Source organism: Canis lupus, chromosome 3 (genome assembly GCF_003254725.2).
Source record: "Canis lupus dingo isolate Sandy chromosome 3, ASM325472v2, whole genome shotgun sequence".
Taxonomy (NCBI): Eukaryota; Metazoa; Chordata; class Mammalia; order Carnivora; family Canidae; genus Canis; species Canis lupus.
This window is the reverse complement of record NC_064245.1, coordinates 6,345,414-6,366,073: the sequence shown is the minus strand read 5'-3', so window position 1 is coordinate 6,366,073 and position 20,660 is coordinate 6,345,414. Positions and strand designations below refer to the sequence as shown.

Genomic DNA, 20,660 nt, shown 5'->3' with positions numbered 1-20,660 from the left:
ATTATTTCTTATATTTGCATATGAATCTAGAATTATCTAAAAATGTTAAGAATCATTTTAGAAAAACTATATCATTTTTGTGCAAATGAAAAGTAGTTCGGGGAGTCGGTTTGATAATTCAAGGGCCTTAGGATAATTTCATCGAATTACCACACTCTTAGATTTACATTGAGCAGACTTATTAGAACATTTGACTATTTACGAAGATTCATTGTCTATTTAGCTGCCTGACAGGATCCCAGATTAGATTTAACTTAACTAAGGAAAATGTAGAATCATCATCACCATATTGCATTTGGTTTTTGTGTTGTTGTTGCTGTTATTGTTTTTACCATCGTTGCATTATATAGGGAATTATGCAAAGACTTTATTGTAATTAAGAAGAGTAATTCACCCTAAGCTAAAGTTTTTTCATGGCTATTTATTGATTATATTGCTGATTTTAGGCATGCATGTGGGAAGAGGCACGGTTATCAGCTTTGCCCCTCGTAACAAACATTCTAAATCAAAATATAAATGTGTGACTTAGAATATATTCCTGCAGTACTAGTATCCTACTGCGGCTAAAAATATCTTTATGAAACCCCTACAACATACCTGCCTCAATTTGGGCATTGAATTTAAAATTTTTGTCATGATTTTGACTTCATCTAAGATTTTTTTTTTTTTTTGAGTATAGTACAGTATGAAATAGTGGAAATTCACTAAATTCACTACTTGGGCATCAATATTGAAATTCACCCCCTCCCAATACCAAAAAATAAAATGAGGAAGATAATACAATGCTTATCTCACAATGCAACAGTTAGAAATCAGGTGGAAAATGCATGGGAAGATACTTTTTAAAAATAATAACTTGCTCCATTCCCATTTTCATGTACCACTAGTATTTTCTCACTGTTTAAAGTGCTCACTTAGGTGCCTGATACTTTAATCAGACTGTGGCAAGGTTGGTGTTTTATTTGATCTGTATTTCAGATCCCTAGCAGTCTGTGCACCACAACTAGTTCTCTAATTGTTGAATGAATAAATAAATAAATGCAGAGATAAATTAATTTGATTTTAAAAAGCTCCAAATTGTTTGCTTATAACCAACTTGACTTTGAAGCACATAAAAAGTACTTTTTAACTTAGATCCTGACCCAAAGCCCACCTCGTACTTTTATTTTTTCCTTAGCAAAAGGAATTTAATTCACGAGGTTTATATGTGAAATCAATTTTGAGCAGTATCTCTTTCCAGTGAACAGTGCAGTATATCATGTGAAGGGCATTTTCAATCATTTCACTCTCGCCTTAACCCTCACTGTCACCCCTAACCTGAGTCACTATGAACTTAGTCTGGCTTTTTTTTCCCCCCTGTAAGAGGATTGACCTGTAAGAATCACATATTTTTCTCAGGGTTGGAGGTGAACACTTTATTCATCAGGCAGTTTAACAGATTCTTTTTCAAGTTACTTCCAAGTGCCTACCTTCAACAAATGGTCTTAGAAATGATGTTCAAAATAAACTCAATAGTTCACTTTGGACCCATTTCCAGTCCTATTCCAAGAAAAGGATTTATTGACTTGATGTGTGAGCTCAGGTACTCTGCATCTTGGTGGATGGGATAGGACAGTAAATCTCTGTGAAGACTAAAGGAGCAGGGGAGCAAGGGTAGGCAAGGAGAGCCCATTGACTGCAAGCAGGTCTGACACCTGTGAGGGAAGACAGCAAGGACAGGTCAGTTCAACAGCCTGAGGCAGATTCCTGGGCAGTTTGCAGAAGAATTTGATGAGGTTGATGGATATTCAGCAAGCCAAAGGCCCCACAATACATCGAAATTGGCAGATGGAATTATGGCTTTAGACCCACGTGGTTGTGGGCTCTGAGAGGTGGCGACTGGGGCTGGGAATCTACTATGCTTTCTGCAGCAGACTCTCTGACAACTACATTTTCATGGCTGTGACATGTGGATCTGAGCAGAGTATATGGCATGGTGCCTTCTAGATAATTAATTTTGACAATCATTACAGCATTTTTATCCTCAAGGGAAAGAAAGCTACTTCTAATCATTTGGAGATTTAAGTGCTATTCGGTCATCCAACCGAAGAGCATCACACTTGAACACAGTAATCATATCCATGCGATTTATACCAATGCTTTTAACAAAGTGTAATCAAGAAGTATTTGTTACTTGAAATATTCCTGTGTATATATTAGAGGATTTGGAATAATCAGTCATCAAAACTCAAATGTCATTCCCTCTTATATTTACATTTGTGCCCTCAATTAAAAGAAAAAAAAAACACACTAATAATTGTTCATTTAAATGGCCCCAAATCCCTAATTCAATTAAGGTCTTTCAGAGATAACAGGCCATGCCCATATTCTGACATAAATCCCATGAAATACTTATTACCTAAATTAAAGCAGTGTACACTGATGGCAAACATTGTAGTAGTAAACAATGGTTTGATTTTAGACTCAGAATTGGATGGATCTGCAGTACTTCTCCTAAGTAATTGAGTAGCTTTGATTTTGTTTCATTGTCTATTAAATAGAAAAAAAAATACCACCTTCTTAAGATTTTGAAGATTATTTGAGGTACATTTGGTAAAGAATTTAATGCAGTGTTGAGCAAATAGTTAAGTGCTCAAAAAATGTATACTTGGGAGTCCAAGTATGGTTATTAGTCTTACTAAGGAAGTTAATATATCTAAAAAATTAGTCAACATTTTATTTGAATAAGCTTCTCTAATTTATGTTTTGAATTGCCAAATGGGGACGCAAATAGTGAGTATTTTATAGATTGCTGTGAGGATTATATATGAAAAAACGACCTTAACATGAATTATGTATGTATATATCTCTATTAAGCTTGTAGTATTTAACAAGCATTCATGAAATATCAGTTATGGTCATCCTTACTGTCCTTATCTTCCTCTACTTTTCTCGTTATAATCATCAATTTCCATGAGGGACAACATGGTATCACATAGCAAAATATCTACCAGTAGAAAAGGGTCATTAATATTTGTTGTATTGATGACACTGGCCCTGAGAATGAACCTAACTATTAGAATTCCCAACGAGTGAGTAACCATTTGAAAAAGGTGTATTAGAAAGTGGAATAAGAAGGCAAGTGCTCTCCAACTCTTTATTGTTCTTTTCCTTTTTAGTGTAATAAAAAAATAAAATCATATGACATAAGTTGGAAACAAAACAACAACAACAAAAAAACCAACCAAACAGAAGATCAAGATAGACCTGAGTGGAGTCTTGATATGTTGCACTTGGTGTTAGCTTATTGTATTGCCAATTGTCAATTTTCCTTTACTTCAGAAGGGATAACAGCATAAGAAAAAAAAAAAAAAAAAACCCTCATCGAATTGAAACAGCATTGAGAGAAGGAAGTAATGAATTATCAATTTGAGGTGGCCTGAGAGAAATTAAAATATTTAAAGTAATGAAATTCCAACGAAGAGAAAATAAAAGCCTTTAATATGTATACCAAGGCACAGCTCCTCTGGCACATTTGATATAATTACCATAAATTTTAATATGGAGTTATTAGTAATAGTACAGTTCATAAATAGGAAGGTATGTAATATAAACATGTATTCACATTTTTTCTTCTTTGACATCTGATGTCACTGTAGCGTGATAGGATGGAGAGACAGAGGAAATTCTGGTACCCAGGAATACCTTGAGTAAAAATATTTTAGTGCAAAGTAAAAACCATAAAATTCACTGTACACATAATTTTACCTATTGAAAGGTATCTCATTCTTATATTGCAATGAAATAGACAAAAGAAAATGCTATTTTAATAAATGCAGGATCAAAATTTATTATAAGGGATGTACATAATGTGTGTGGATTCAATAATCATATTTGCTATTTTAACTCCTTAAGTGAAGCCATTTTCTCATGATCAACTGTTAGTGATAGCTATGATTTTTTTTTCATGTGAGTGCAGTAAACTAGCCAGATTCTCCAAGCTAAATAGATCATTTAACAGTGACATTCCAGCTTTATCTTACTTAATAGTAAAGCTTATATAGAATGTTTTTGAGAAGTGTTCTCTTATATAAAGAACTGAGTTTCTCTACTATAAAGAGAATTGGAATTCCATATTTCTTTCTTTGTATTCTCGACTAGGTTGTGGATATACTCATTGTTTTCGTTTGGTATTTGTTGCTCCATCATGTACACTGTTGATGTCCAGACTCCATTGTTAGTAAAAACCTTCCCACTAAGTATGTTTGATTTATATTAAATAAAGCTTGCACTGACTCCTTTCTACAAAGTTCATAACAAAATTGTAAGATACCTTATACTAGTTTAATTTTAATTTGGTGTGGTGTTACTGAAAGAGTGATTAAGATAAACATGTACCCCTGACCCCTGTACAATACAGGGGTAAGATGTGCTGACTGCCATGCAATCAAAAATATGCATAGAACTTCCCCCTAAACTTAGCTACTTATACCCCACTGTAGGTTGGAAACCTTTCCAATAGCATAAATGGTGAACACTTATTTTGTATACGTATTATGTACCACATTCTTAAAAAAATTAAGCTGCAGAAAAAATGTTATTAAGAAAATCATAAGAAAATGTACTTACAGTACTACTATATTAATACTGTGAGTTTGCCGTGTGTTTACAGGATACGTTGTCTCTCATTACCTACGTCTCTATTGTCCTATATGATACAAAACATTGTAGATGTTACACATAATCTGACAATATAACTCAAAAAATAACGTGAAAAAGAAAAAATATATTTATTTACAAGTGTAAGATTTCATTCATTGATAATGATGAAGCAGCAGTATGATTGCTTTATGGGAGACTAAGGTAATCAATATGATTGCTTCGTGGTAGTCTCACCTATACACTAATAAATTGTTAGAAACTATGGAATACCATATTATAGTCATATTGATAATAAAGTATTGGCAATATTGTTACATTAAAAAAAAAACACTTACCTGTGATGATAGGCTGGTATGCAGTTGCTTGAATTATGAGACAGACCTACTGTATGGTAATATAATTCTTTGAAAGCAAAGTTATGAAACAGTGAGAAAATTAACAGATTAATTTTATGTTAAATCTCTCTCATCTTATGCTTAGGTAAAGATAGGCCATCCAACTCCATACAAGTCTTGCACACGATATCCTACACAATGAATACTTAGGTCATGATGATGACTCAAAAATGTCTCTTGCAGTCCTTGCTCTTGTTGATTTTTCACGCAAAGACAATTCTGTACACAAGTTGACTGACTAGAAGACATGATGATTATCTACTATTCATTAAATAGAAGTGGATCATTTTAAAGTTAGTCATATCATTGTCACCTTGAGTAGCCGAAGTGCAAGGGGAGGGGTTGATCTTGTGGCCTCAGGAACGGCGGAGCCAGAAGAGGTGGAGAACGTGGAATGGAAGGCAAGAGAGGCAGGCACACTTGGTCACACTCTACAGAAATACACTGTAATTTCTACCTGTTTGCTTTTTCTATTATTTCTCCAAATTGTTTCTCCAAAAATGTTTCTATACAGTACCAATCTCTCTTCCACCTTTTGCTTTAGTTTCGGTGCCTATAAAATAGAAGGGTCCATGTTATAAAGAGAAGTTAAAAGTAGTAGAGACAGAACACGTCTGCCATACTGTGTAATGTCAATTTGTTTTAGGTCCCTGCTGCTTCTGTTCCCCCCCCGCCCCATCATCTGATACTGGTCCAGAAGCATCAAGTCCATCTTCTGTTAACTCTGCTGGTGTGGTATCTCTTAACTCTGGAGTCTGTCAAAGATCACGTCTTGAAACCCTTCACTGCCAACCATTTTTGCCATATTCACAGTCCCTAAAGATTGCCTTGGTTGGCTCTGTCATAGATCATGTGAAGTTGTGCACAGTGTCTGGACACAGTCTTCTCCAGAAAAAAAATGTGCTTCAGTCTGTCTAGCTTTCGTGGCCTTTTCCCTAACTATGATGGCATCTTCAGTGGTATAATCCCTCCTTACTTTGATCAGGTTGTCTCTGTTGGGGTCCTCTTCCATGACCTTGACAAACTCTTTCCAAAGAATATCCTGCCTAATAAGCCTTAAAGGTCGTTATGACTCCTATGATCTGGAAACGTCATTTATGGGGGCCAGTAGACCACTGTGATGCCCTTGGTGTTGAACTCTTAAGGTTATGGGTGGCCAGGGGCATAGTCCAATATCAAAAGAACTTTAAATGACAGTCTCTTGCTGGAAAGGTGCTTCCTGCTCTCAGGGACAAAACATTGATGAAACCAATCCAGTAAAAGGGTTTTCATGGTCCAGGCCTTCGTGTTGTACAACAAAAGACTAGCAGCTGGTGTTTATCTATTCCTTCAAGGCTTAGGCGTTAGCAGCTTTGCAGATCAAGGCAGTCTCAATCATCAACCCAACTGTATTTGCACAAAACAGTACAGTTAGCCCATCCCCACCTGCCTTAAAACCTGGTGCTTGCTTCTCTTCCTTACTAGTAAATGTCCTATGTGGCTGCCCCCCCTCCCCCCGCTGCTCCCCCAGCATCAGGTGCTTTCATCTGCATTAAAAACCTGTTAAGACAGATATCCGTTCTCTTCAGTCATTATCTTAACGGTGTCTGGAAACTCATCACCTGACTCTTGGTTGGCAGAAGCTGCTTCTGCCTTAGCTCAACACTTTTCTCCTCCTAGCTCAACATTTTTAAGCCAAACCTCTTTATAAGCTTATCAAGCCATTCTTTGCTGGCATTACATTCCCTAGCTTTAGACCCTTTACCTCCTTTTTGCTTTATGTTGTCATGTCATGACTTTGTCTTTTCTCAAATCCTGTTAGAGTATATAGGTATGTCTTCCTTTAATTTTTTTAAAATTTATTTGAGAGACAGAGACGGAGATAGTGGCAGAGATAGCGAGAGAGAGCGTGAGTGGAGAAGAGAGGGAGAAGCAGGTTCAATGAGGGACTGGATCCCAGGACTCATGACCTGAACCACTTAACCAACTAAGCCACACAGGCACTCCAGGTATGTTTTTCTTAAAGCAATCCTGCATTCATGTAAAATATGCATTTTTCAATATGAGGTGAAGTACATAATGCAAGACAATGGTTCTTATCCATAGCTTTAATTATATCAGCAAAATTCCTTTTGCAATATTATGTAACACATATTCACAGATTCCTAGGATTTGTGGGTAGAAATCTCTGCAGGTATTACTCTGTCTACCTTACTCCAGAATCAAAATTATTTAAAATATTTTATTTATGACATTTTCATACATTTGCACTTATTGTAAGATTTTAAATAGAGCCAAGCTTGCATCAACTTATTATGTTTGTGCTGCTTTATTTTTATTTTTGATTGCATCTTTAAGAATAAAGATTATGCTACATTTTGCTTTATTCCATGTAGTATTTGGAAGAGCACAAAGCTCATTTTAGTCATCGTAGTACAGAGTTTCTCAAAATGAGTGTGTCTTCATCTCAAAATTGGATTGAGACAAGGGAATCTTAAGTTTCAGTTTTGTTGAGTTGTCATATTTTTCTTCAGTGATAACAACAATTCGATCCCATTTCTTTCTTGTATTAGGTGATGAGAAAAAAAATTTTTTAACCTAATTCCACTCCCTAGTTTTTTGGTAAAAAAAAAAAAAAAAAAAAAAAATTTGTATACACACACACATATAGTACTTAGGTTACTCAAGCACTATGTTTGGCACTTAAGATGTCTCTTTCAAAGAATATGCAATTGCCATATTTATTTCTATATGTAAAAACTGCAAATTTAAAATTAGTACCACTCTTCTGGTCATGTTAAGGACTATGCATTCATGTAAATATATCAAAAAATGGCTGTGTAAAACTTTGTTTCCACTACTATCTTGTACCGTTTCCCTATTCTTAGGTTATAACTTTGCTTGCATCTAATCATAAATACACTTTGAGAAAGGGAGAAAAAATATAAATTCTATAAACTCTTCTTGCATTCATGGATGATATCTTTTGTAGATTAAATACTGCAACATACTCCATGAATATTTAATTGAAATAGTTATTCTCAGTTTGACTTGGAAGGGTTTTTAATTCATTGGAATTTGGGGTTTTGATAAATGTGAGGATATTGGTAAAATTATACAAGTCGATTCCAAATTTTTAATTAAGCACTTTTAGAGGTGCCATTAGGTGCACTTACATTGCGTTAATTGAGCGTCGTTTGTTTTACATTTATCAACTCATTTGTTCCCCACATCAACCACAGAGAGAAGGCAGTAAATTGCAAGGTGTTGCTTTTCCAACTCAGAAGATCTGTTTAAAATGCAGATTCTGAGTCAGTAGTTCTGGGATCTAGAAAGCTTTTCTGCATGTCTAACAAGCTCACAAGTCACACAGATATTGTTCCTTCAGGGACCATACTTTGAAGAGCAAAGCCCTGAAAAAACCCATTAAACTCAAAGTCTGGAAATGTAAACTTTAGCCTCAGCTCTAATTTTTCAGTTGACAACCTAAAGCAAATTACTTTATCTCTGTGCTGCGTCTTTTCACTTCTAAAGTAAATGGACTTGAGTTATTATTCTGTAATTTCTTTTTATTAATTAAGAAACTACTGATCATAGAGGTAAAGGTAATTCTCAAATTCACACATGAGTGACAACTTCTGTTTTCTGACTCCAGGTTTTCTGATGTCAAGTTAAAGCTTTTCATTTTCCCATACAAGCAATAGAACTTGAACCTATTTTTTTTGAACCTATTTATATAGAGCATCATAGCTGAAAATAAGAGAAATCATGCAGAGCTATTTTACAAGATACCTTGAGAAATTTTAGTAGATTGAACTGTTATTACTTTAATGGATTTTATATTTTTCATGCTATATCAATAGTTTTCTCTCTATTTTATTTATTTCCACTATTCATTATTTTTATTCCGTAGCCCTTTCCCCTGCTTTGAAGCAACCCTTGACCAAGTGATAGCAGCACCTTTAAGCAAAGCTGTTCTTCACAGCAGTCTTACATCACTGCCAGCTGTGATTTCATTTATATTGAATCACTGTAATTCCTGAACAATTTATAAAGTTTCACAACCCTGATTTCAACTTACATTTTCATGAAGTAAAGGTACATATAGACCATATTCATCTGTATGCTTCTTCTTTCCATTTTTGTGACTAAAGTTGGGCTTGCAGATAAAACTTACTGGCACGCCTTCATTGGTAGAAGCATCGTTCTAAAGCAAGTGTGGATAAAAATCTGAAAACACTTACTTGCAGGTGTATTGCATATCTCGTTGGCATTGTTGCACTTATTGCCTCCTCCAGTCCACACGACTGCATTTGGGAATGGATAAACAGGTGCACATGGGCATAGGACCAAATCTAAGCCAAAACACAAGTGACCAGTGTGCATCTACGTGTTTAGGCCAACTGGTAGTTTTTTATTGACTGCAGATGGTTACTGACTTCACAATAAAAAGCTGCCCGTTGACTGATTATGTTTTTAAATAACCCTAAAGTTTTTTTGTTGTTGTTTTTGTGTTTTTTTTTTTTTTTTTTTTTTTTTTTTCCTTATGGCTAGGAACTGCAATTTGTATTCAGGGTAAATTTGAGTCCACATGACAGCCTTCTAGCCCAGATGTGCCCTTGAAGCCAGTGGAGATTTCAATTCTCATTTCTAGCCTAAGACTGATTGATATTTTAAGAACACCAAGAAATGAGCCACTTCAACACTACTCAGCTTTCCCTGAGGCGTTCCAAAATTTGTAAATATGTGCTTCCTGGAGCCCGAATGGAAGCATTAAAGGAGACTCAGAGTCAAAATATATATGTAAATTATTTTATTTTCGGAACATTTTTTACAGTAGTCCTGGCTGAGAAAGTGCCTCATAAAATGCATCAAATGTGTTGTAGGTGTCAACTCTTTTTTCTATACTAAACGACCTGATATGATATGTGGCCTGAACACAACACGCACACATACATACACACACATTAATACGTCTCGTACTCTCCAGTGTTATATAATCATGAGAGTCCATGAGTATAAATGTAGAGTAAGAAAGAATGTGATTGTAACTATAAGAACTATCTGAAAAAATACTTTGTTTAAAAAAATATATTTTTTTTATTTATTCATGAGAGAGACAGGCAGAGACACAGGTAGAAAGAGAAGCAGGCTCCATGCAGGGAGCCCGATGTGGGACTTGATCCCGGGTCTCCAGGATCATGCCCTGGGCTGAAGGCAGATGCTCAAACACTGAGCCACCCAGGGATCCCTGAAAAAAATACTATTAAAAACAAAAAAAAAACTTTAAAAAGTGCCGGTAGTACTCTTTTTTGCTATGGGGCTTCAGAGATAAGTACAGGGAAAAAAGGCTTTGGCCTTCATCTCAGGTATAATACTTGATAGCAAACTTGGAACACTCTGGAACAAGTTAGTAATGTAAAGTGGGCACTGCCTTTGGAAATACATGTCTTGTTTTCCAAATCAAATTTGCCAGTATGTGATCTAATAAGATTTTGGCTGATTTATATCACTTCCCATTTTGGGCAGCAATATCTTCATCTATAAAATAAACTTGGATTTGATGATCTCTGTGCTCTCATATACCTAAAATTCTGTAATGACTTTAAAAGCTATTGAAAGCAATTATAAGCATTGTTATCCCTCCTCTCAAATCTACACTTACTGTGTACTTTCTCTGCCTTATCTCTGTAGCATTTTATAATTAATTGATATAAAAATGAATATATATAAATATAAAAAATAAAATTTATATACTTCCTAAAGAGTAGAGTGTAAGCTCCATAACAGAAAGCTTTATTTGTTTTATTCTCAGTGTCTGGCAAGTAGTACACATTCAATGAATATTCTGTTAATGAGTAAATGAATCAGTAAACATCTTCCAGTGAAATGAGTGTATATATAAATATATACACACACACATACATATATCATTCTATTTTATCCTGAATGTTTTCCAGATAAAAATCCTAGGCTATAATTTGGATTGTATCCAGTTAAAAAAGAGTAAGTACCTTAGAGTCCAAAAAATCAAATAATAATTCAGTGTGCCTCAGACGATACACTATGTCCATTTTAATGCTGTAGCTTCTATTTTCCTGATAAATTGACAAAGAGGTTAACAGGGAGCAAATTGATCATTCATATTAAAATGACCCCTTGTCAAATAATATAATGGAATAGATACTTTTTCTCAGCTTTCCAGAAATGCACTGTATGTTTAAAGCAATATATATCTTTGAAATTATAAAAACACAATTTCACAAGATAAAATGTTTAATAGTGAAATAGTAAAACAAATGCTTTGAGATATTAAGCGATTTTTAATTGGATTGAAAAGTGTTATATTCCAGTGTCGTCTTACTGAATAAATTTTCAATTAAGGAGCAATGGTCAGAATCATTAAAGACTTAGAAGTATCTATATAAGTGGAGTAAGTGGCAAGAATGTAAAAATAAACATCGGATATAACAAGACTCATGATGAACAGTAAATGTAAAAAGACTCATGCTAAACACAATGTAAAGTATTGCATGTAAAGTAATAAAAAATTGAATAAAATGTTAGTTTTAAAGTAGAAATTAAAATGCACTATTAAATAAACATTTAGAAGGAAATTATGTTTTTATAATATATCTCCCAAAAGGAGCGGATCAAAATGAAATACCAAAACTGCTAAATATTAATTTTTAAAAATTTAGCTAAAGCCCTTTAAGTATATGTCATAAAATTTTTTGACCAAATTTGAATTAGTGTTTTATGGTGAGCTTACATTGTTATCACACATATTGTTATTGGCTATGAAATAAGTGAAATTCTTGACAACTTGCTTAGCCAGATACTAATTAAAATCATATGCTAAATCACTACAACCCGGCGTATAAATATGACAGATATTATTGGCTTCCAAGATAAAGCTTTCTAGGATATAGCATTTTTTAGATATTATAATACATTATAATAAAGGAGATTAAAACCAATCAAATATATGGTATGCCTGAGTCAGAAAAGAACTATGTTACATACTCAGAAGCACAAAATATAAAAAGGAATACAATTGTGTAAAGAAAATCAATATCACAATGACTGTAATGAAACGCATAGGTAAAAAGTTGATTTTTCTAGCATTTATTTATGACTAAAATAGGGAACAAAATATATATAGAATAGCTTTATTTTTTATCTAATATGCCACCAACTTTCATGTAGCTTAGGCACTGGATTTCTATAAACATAATGATTAATTGCACTTATATTAATTTGGTACGGGCAGGTAGTTACTATTATAGGCCCCCACTGGTCTCTATCTCATGCTGCTAACACTTTGGGGTGTAGTACCTGTGACTTCTCGGTAAACGGTACACAAAGGTGACAGGATATCACTTTTGTCATTATGTAAGTCACCATAGTGTGGAGGCCCAGGTGACTAGGCACTAAGGGCTGTCTCCAGCCAAAAGCGAGCAGGGAACGAAAGTCCTCTACCTAACGGCCTGTGAGAAATTGAATCTTGACAACAGACACTTAGAAGTGGACCATGCTGGAGTCAGGCCTTCAGGCCTGAATCCTTACTTGCATTCTTGTGAGAGACCCTGGAGCAGGAGATCCAGGTTTCATGCCAACACAGTGGAGCCAGAGAACATTGTCATCATCCTCAACTTTTAGTATTCTTCGAACACCTGGCTGTTTTCATTGTTAGGACAAGAGCAATGTTATTTGAAGTTTTCCAAATCCTAAGGGACATCAGAATCTCTGTTTTATTTCAATCTCTCTATTCCACAATTAGAAAAAAAAATACAAAAATAAATAGTACCTTGGAGGTGTAATAAAATTAAGTTTAATAAAGGATATTAGAAAACTTCCCTAAATTTAATCAATGTGCTGAAAATTAGCCTGGAGGTTTGGTTCTTCAGAGAAAATACCTTTGAGATTATGGCCAAGAAAACAAAACCACAAAGAAAGAGTCAGGCAGTGGTAAAAGGTAGAATTTGGCTTTTTAAAACCATTTATGTAAAAAAGCTATCTCTTCCCATAACACACGCACATACACACTTATGCAAAACCATACACATTTTAATGGAAAAATGAAACTGTACAACTTGTAGAATCTGTCACTACTACTACATAAAGAGGATTGCACTGAGGAGGCAAAATGTTTTAGCTACAGTGAAACAAATGTGTATAGTGTAGTGATAAAAACAACAGGATCCATTAGAAATTGGTTGCGATTACTATCTAGACTTCCTGAACAAATTCATTTGTATCGTTATAAGGAAATGCATTTTTCTCCTCTATGTAAAAAAAAAAAAGTTCAGATGTATGTATATATGACTTTTCCCCTTCATAGCACTATTTTATTGAATTATATCTCTAAGCATAAATCTGATTTTTATATAGAATAATTTGCTACTTTTAGGGAAAGTTATCCAGTATTATTTTATTCACTGACCAGCTATACAAATGGTATAATTGGTCAGTCAAGTAAGTAGCTTTAGAAGTTAGGTAACCAGTTACCAATTAGGAAATATAATGTGCGGCTCAGTAAATAAGAGAGTTTATAATAAACATGGAAAAATATTCCTTATGGGCAAATATTTGAATATTATGGAGAGAAGCGATATAGAAATGGCTTATAAATATTAGGATATATGAGACAACTGCAGAAATACATTTTTTTTTTTTTTTGGCTAAATTCAGTCAACTGCATAGCTCTCAAACTATAGAATATTCAAACTAAATGCAACTCAATCTTTTTTTGGCTTGAAAGAATCTGAGCTTGAATCACCTCCTCTGTAATTGCATTTTCCTGTTTCTGAGAGTACAGGTGATGTCATAATTACTGAGTGGGCCTCCAGAACATTCAACTTTATCAGAAGGAAGCAAATTAGAGTTTACTGGAAAACATACAGAATCAAGAGTAAGGGAAGTGGTGTTAATTTTTTTTTTTTTTTTTTTATTTATTTTTTATGATAGTCACAGAGAGAGAGAGAGAGAGAGAGAGAGGCAGAGACACAGGCAGAGGGAGAAGCAGGCTCCATGCACCGGGAGCCCGATGTGGGATTCGATCCCGGGTCTCCAGGATCGCGCCCTAGGCCAAAGGCAGGCGCCAAACCGCTGCGCCACCCAGGGATCCCCAGGGAAGTGGTGTTAATGGAGAATTTAGAGAAGAATTTCGTAGTGTTGTTTTCACTTTATTTTTGCAGTATGCATGCCATCAGCTTCTACATCTAGTTCATCGTAGGTATAGAAATGTGAAAGAAATTGATAAGCATCTGTTTTTGTGGGAAACATTCTTTTTTTTTTTTTTTTTTTTTAAAGATTTATTTATTCAGAGAGAGCGCAAGAGAGGCAGAGACACAGGCAGAGGGAGAAGCAGGCATCATACAGAGAGCCTGATGTGGGACTTGATCCAGGGTCTCCAGGATCACACCCCGGGCTGCAAGTGGCCCTAAACCGCTGCGCCACCAGGGCTGCCCGGGAAACATTCTTTTAAAAGTATGACTCTCATTTAGCCATCAGTGCTTTTGAGCTCTGTCACTGTAAATGAAGACGTGCCGATCATGTGGTGTCTTGGAAATAGTGAATTAGGAGAAAGAAAATGGACAATAAACTGAATATCACCATTTAAATAAAATACTCCCTTTCACTTGTTTCTTTTCTTTTTAAATTTTTCTTTCCCTTTGAAGAAAGGGAATTGTGACAATGAATAAAAAAATTATCAGTACTTTTTTTTTTTTTTTAAGATTTTATGTATTTATTCATGAGAGGCATAGACTGAGAGGCAGAGACACAGGCAGAGGGAGAGGCAGGCTCCATGCAGGGAGCCTCATGTGGAACTCTATAGCAGGACCCCAGGATCACGTCCTGGGCTGAAGGCAGTCGCTGAGCCACCCAGGCGTCCCTAATTATCAATACTCTTTAAGGAAGTTAAAACACTGCTTAAAAACAATTTGCAATAGCAAATGTTTTATAACCATAATTTCCTTTTGTTTTCTTGAATATGGAACATCATTAATAATGATGGATGAATAATAATAATAACACTGTTCAAGGTACTGTGTGAAGCAACTTATTTAATCCTTATAAGGCATATTTTTATCTTCATTATACAGATGAGGAATCTCAAGCACAGAGAGGTTATGTAACTTATATATATAATCAGAGTAATTGTGATCAAAGGGATTCAAGAGCAAACTAGTTCTAGAGCAAAGGCCTTAATCTTTATAGAAGATTTATAAGAGTATACAAATAGTTACTCCAAATGACACACTAGGGCTTTTAGTTTCTATTGAAAATGTTTTTAAAATAGAATAACCTACTACCTAGTTTTTTGTTTTTTTTTGTTTTTTTTAACCTAGTAAATTTTTTACACCTTATGCTTCTATCTTCACAGTCAACTGATTGGTTAAAATGCTAGTGTTAGAGTTAACTACACTCCTCTAATTTTAACCTCTAACTTCATCAAAGAACATTCATATTTTCCTAATAAGACCTATCCCTTTTCAATAATTGTTCAACCTGGAAGCTATAAAATGAAGATGGCTTTTATCACTTTATTGAAACCTGTGATTAGGGAAGCCAAAGTATTTTGAAACATCCCATTTGTATTATTAGCAAAAATGACTGAAATATAAGAGCATTTATATTTGGTGAACAAGTTAAAGATGAGATCATAAAATCTTGACCAGCTCCCTTCCCCAGAGTCCTTACAACACTCCTGCTGGGCAGCCGTGTTGCTGAGTCTGACTCTGCTGTGGCCACTCAGAACTAACATGTTAAACTAGGCTGTCGACAATTTGAAGTCATATGCTGATTACATTTGTGAATATTTGCAACTTCAACTTCCAATTTTAATTTACTCTACCAAGAAATTCCCCCACTAAAAAACTCAATGATTGTTAGACAACTGTAATAAAACCTTCAAACAGTTTTCCTCCTAATACAGTATTTGTTTCAAATAAACTTTTGGTTCAGAAGCCATATGAATTTGCGGGCTATAAAATATTAGGCAAGTAACTAGAATAATTTTTTAACTACCTGTGTCCTGCCAATGGCATAAACAAAGTAAGGAGGAACAACACCCAATTTATTAAATAGATATGGGAAGAGGTGGCTACGTATCGTGTATTTATATATTTTATTTGCACACATATACATAATTTGTCAAAGATAAAGCATTTTGTTGACTATGCTAACTTGTGTGCGTATGTATGTATGCATATACAAGGATGTGTTAACATAGTCTGGGTCAATGAAATGTTTTTTCTTTGGCAGATTTAACAAAATGTAGCATATGACAGAAGAAATAATCAAAAGACATTTTCTGGATACAACAATTCTGCTGTCATTGTAATTTTAATTTGCTCACAAGAAAGGGCAATGCATCTCTATTATGGAAGAATAGTAACAGGCCTTGCTTTTCCTTTCCTTTTCCCTTCCCTTTCCTTTTTCCTATCCTTTCCTTTTTCCTTTCTTTTCCGTACAGTATGGCTGTACGTACAATAGGTGGGTATAGTATCGACACTACATACATGGGTATTAGAAAATGCTCACCATGATAAGTGCAGTTACCTCTTACCATACAAAGTTATTACAATCTTAGCGACTATATTTTTTATGCTATGCTTTGCATCGTGATGATTTATTTTCTAATTAGGTTTGTACCTCTTAATCCTCTTCACCTATTTTACTCCTCACTCCCATCCCACTCGCAACCACTAGTTCTCTCCATGTACTTAAGAGTCTTCTGTTGTGTTTGTTCATTTGTTTTGTTAAGATTCTGCACACTAGTGAAATCTATGGTGTTTGTCTTGCTCTGACTTACTTTACTTAGCTTAATATCCTCTAGATTTATTTATGTTGTTGCAAATGGCAAGATGGATTCTTTTGCATGGCTGAGTAATATTTCATTGTGCATCTATCCTACAGCTTCTTTATCCATTCATCTATAGAGAGAGACATTGCTTTCCTGTCTTGGCTATTGTAAACAATGCTGCATTAACACAGGTGTGTATATATATTTTTGAATTAGGGTTTTCATTTTCTTCAGGTAAATTTAGAAGAATTACTGGGGGGTCTGGTATTTCAGGTTTTAATTTTTTGAGGATTCCCTTTTCTCCACATTCTTACCAAAAAAAAAAAAAATCCCAAAAATGTTGCTAATTTTTTCCTATATGATATTTTTTATTTTCCTTTATGTTTCCATTTTTCCTGTACAGGATTATATTGAATTATTCTCATTTTGTTCATTTTGTGTTCTCCTTTTTTTTTCCATTTCATTTTAATATTAAGTGATGGACTATTTGAAAAAATATCTGAATCATCCTCTTGGTTTAAAACTATTAGGTAATTATTGAAAATTATCAGCAAATAAGTAAAATAACCGATATACTTAATTTACCGTGTTTAGGACTAGTAGTATTAGTCATTTCTGCATTCTTTCCCATTGTCTCTCTCATAGTACTACCTCAGAATTTTCTTGACCCTGATTTTTTTTTTCTTTTCTAGTGGGAGAAAAATAGCAGCCAATATATTCAGCACAAACAGAAATTGTTGATTTGAGTGTTTTCTCCCTTATACCCATGCATAGTGCTTTCTGTAAATCCATTCTAATACATTTGCCGAATCCCTACCTGTCTACCATTTATTTTCCATGATAGTATTATGAAAGAAATTTAAACATTATTGAGTGATTTGAGATTGTTGGCTTATTGTTATGAAGTTTTATACATCAGCCCTAGAGTAATGTATCATACTCTCCCATCTTCTTTGCTATCAGTGACAAATAGGTTTTGGAGCTTTTCTCAAGTATTTTGACCTCTTCAATCAAAGATGTATTGTATCAATAGTGCAATCACTGCCATCGGGCAGAAGTTCATGACATCAAGTATAAGATCTACTTCACGATATACATTTTTACCTTTTCTTTGTCATGTTTGCTAAAGGATTCTTTTTCTGCCCTTTATTGATTCCACTGCATGTATCACCACTGAAATCCTACAACCAAAGAATTCATATAAAAGGTGACTATTATATATCAATATAGACAAGTTTCTTTTTTCCTTGACATATCAAATGTGAGGCTTTTATGTATTTGAAAAAAAGTAAACACCACTGAATTAAATAAAGCAGTTGCAAAGCACAGGGGCATATAAAGTGAAGTTCATGATTTGGAAGGAAAATAAAAGTTATCTACTAATGTCTTCAAAACCAGTGGTGTAAATTTTATAAGTGCAAACACTGTGTGCCTCATATGTTATGCTGTGCTCCCACGCACAAATTATTTAAAATATCTATAATATGCCACATGAATACTGCATGCCAAAGTTCAGATAAATCCAATGTGATATAGACAGAAATACTAAGCTATATCTAACAAATAATTGGTGAAGTCTGCAGTGAAGGCAAAAATATATGAATATATATATAAAGAGAAAGACTTACATTTTTTAATCCACTGAAATTAGCATAGTTTACTGCTTACCTATACTTTTATTGTTGCCTCCAAACTAGAAAAGCATTAGTGGATTTTGTTTTTTTGCTCTTGTCTTTATTTTTTATTACACACCAGCTGATGATCTAATCTGCAGTCAAACAGAATCAAACAGAATCAAACAGAACACATCACTTCTGATATACAGATAGGGCAGAGTGGTGCGCCAGTTTGAGATAATCCATAAGCAAAACCTCTCCTCTATAACTGAAAGACTCAACCCTCCATAAACTAACTTAATTAAGGTTATATGGCAGCAATCACTTACTAAATGTAGTTTAAAAATCCCCTGTCTTCACAATCCTGCTGTAGCCACTCTGCATTTGTTCTCCATCAAAACCAGCACAACTTTTTCAAAACAAAATTAATGTCAACCCTGTTCTTCAATAGCTTTCAATTGTTCCTACTAGAAATTCATGTCATGTGTTACTGTCTTCTGTTTATTGATGTTCTGCTTAGATCCTCTTACTTACATGATGACTGCATCACCTGAAGAGACTCCACCTTACTAGCCCATAGTGGGAATTAGCCTAGGTGAATTGAAAGTTCCATGTAGACAAATATTCCTATGTTCTACTTTTTTGAATTCCTTGATCCTCAGATTCTTCACTTTCCACGGCCATATCTGAATATTAATAGTAATCATTTTCAGCTGATCTAGCTTGATATCTTAAATGTAAAGATTATACCTAAATTCAACTATGCATCTAATTCTCACTCTTCATTTCCCTTGTACTCTACTTATTAACCTCATTTAATATCATTCATTCTAAGGACCCTTAAACTTCTAATATAAAAGCCAGCGTATGTTTAAAAATATTACCTATGACTATTGATAAAAGGTAAGTTCAAGTTCAAGTTACTCATAGGTATTATTTCTGGTACAGACGGACTTTTTATTTTCCTTTGTGTACCATTTTGGTTTGGTCTTCCAGGTTTTATCTTCCTCTGGATACATCAGGTTGTCTTTATTACTCTTTCTTTAGAAAACACTGCATTTCAGTTTTTATTTGTTCTTTATAAATTAACAATGTGCATGTTTGACTGTAATAAAACAATTTAATCAATATACTTATTGCCTTCCAAATATTTTTAGTATTATTTTTGTGTAGTATATTGTTTCTGATCTAATTTTTAACTTCTCTGAAATTAATCGTTATTTTTCAGCAAATGAGTAATACATTAGCTAATATATTTACTAATTCCCTTCCTTGTTATTCTTCTTGGTGTGACTTTTCTTGTTTTTTTTTTGTAATGCTTCCCTTAAGTTTTTCTTTTTTCTTTTTCCTTTCTTTCTTTTTTTTTAAGGAAATTCTGAGTATAATGTAAAAGGTCTTTATTTTCTTACTGTTTGATAATCTGGGTGAACACAGAAGTCTACTGATAGCTAGATTTTCCCTCAGCTGTTCAAACATGTTAATTACTTGTCTTCAGGTATTTATTCTCACTAATGAGAAGTCATCTGTCAACCTATTAAAGTTCTTTTTATTTTGTCTCATTTTAATGTTCATTTTCCCTGTGATGTATATGGGTAAGGACTGGATTTTTATAATATGTGAAGACTGGTGCAGTCAATGTAAGGACTTAGTATTCTCTCTAAATCTAGAAAAGACTGATTTCTCACAATTTGCTACAGTTCTTTTTTTCTTTCTCTTTTTCCTATGGATTTTCTTTTTATATCCTTAGTACTTTTAATATGTCATGCACACCTTCCTCCTTTTAAAATCCCTATGTGATATTATATGGGGTATTACCTCAAATCTATTATATAATCCATCATTTTAAAGCTACTTTTAAATTTTTTAATTACCATATTTTTTATTTTAGAAGTGATATTGAGTTATTTTTCAAATATATTATCTACAAACAGCATTTATGATTCTATGTCTCTTTATATTTTTGGTCATGTGTTTTTATATTTTTGGTCATATTTTAATACTTCTTTCATGATCTCCTTTAGGTTAGCTATTACATTTATTTTCTGAAAGTGCTAACTCTCCTGTTTTTAACAATTGACTCTCCCTCATCATAGTTTATTCCCTCATCAAGTGACCTTTTTATTTTTGAGCTCATCTTTGAAGGACAGTGTCTTTGTTGTTGTTTCCTCCTGGAGAGAGTTTCTTATGTTTCGGTTCTAGACACATTCTTTGGAGTCA

At 34.0% G+C, this 20,660-nt stretch overlaps 1 long non-coding RNA gene across 1 annotated transcript in view; it reads left to right on the top strand.

Moving 5' to 3' along the window:
* The window catches only part of LOC125754793 (uncharacterized), a 74,778-nt gene extending 57,760 nt beyond the window's left edge, over positions 1 to 17,018 (top strand). The window contains exon 3 of the long non-coding RNA XR_007409634.1: positions 16,941 to 17,018. This is a non-coding gene — a long non-coding RNA (uncharacterized LOC125754793). The remainder of the gene's footprint in view (positions 1 to 16,940) is intronic.
* Positions 17,019 to 20,660: the final 3,642 nt, after the last annotated feature.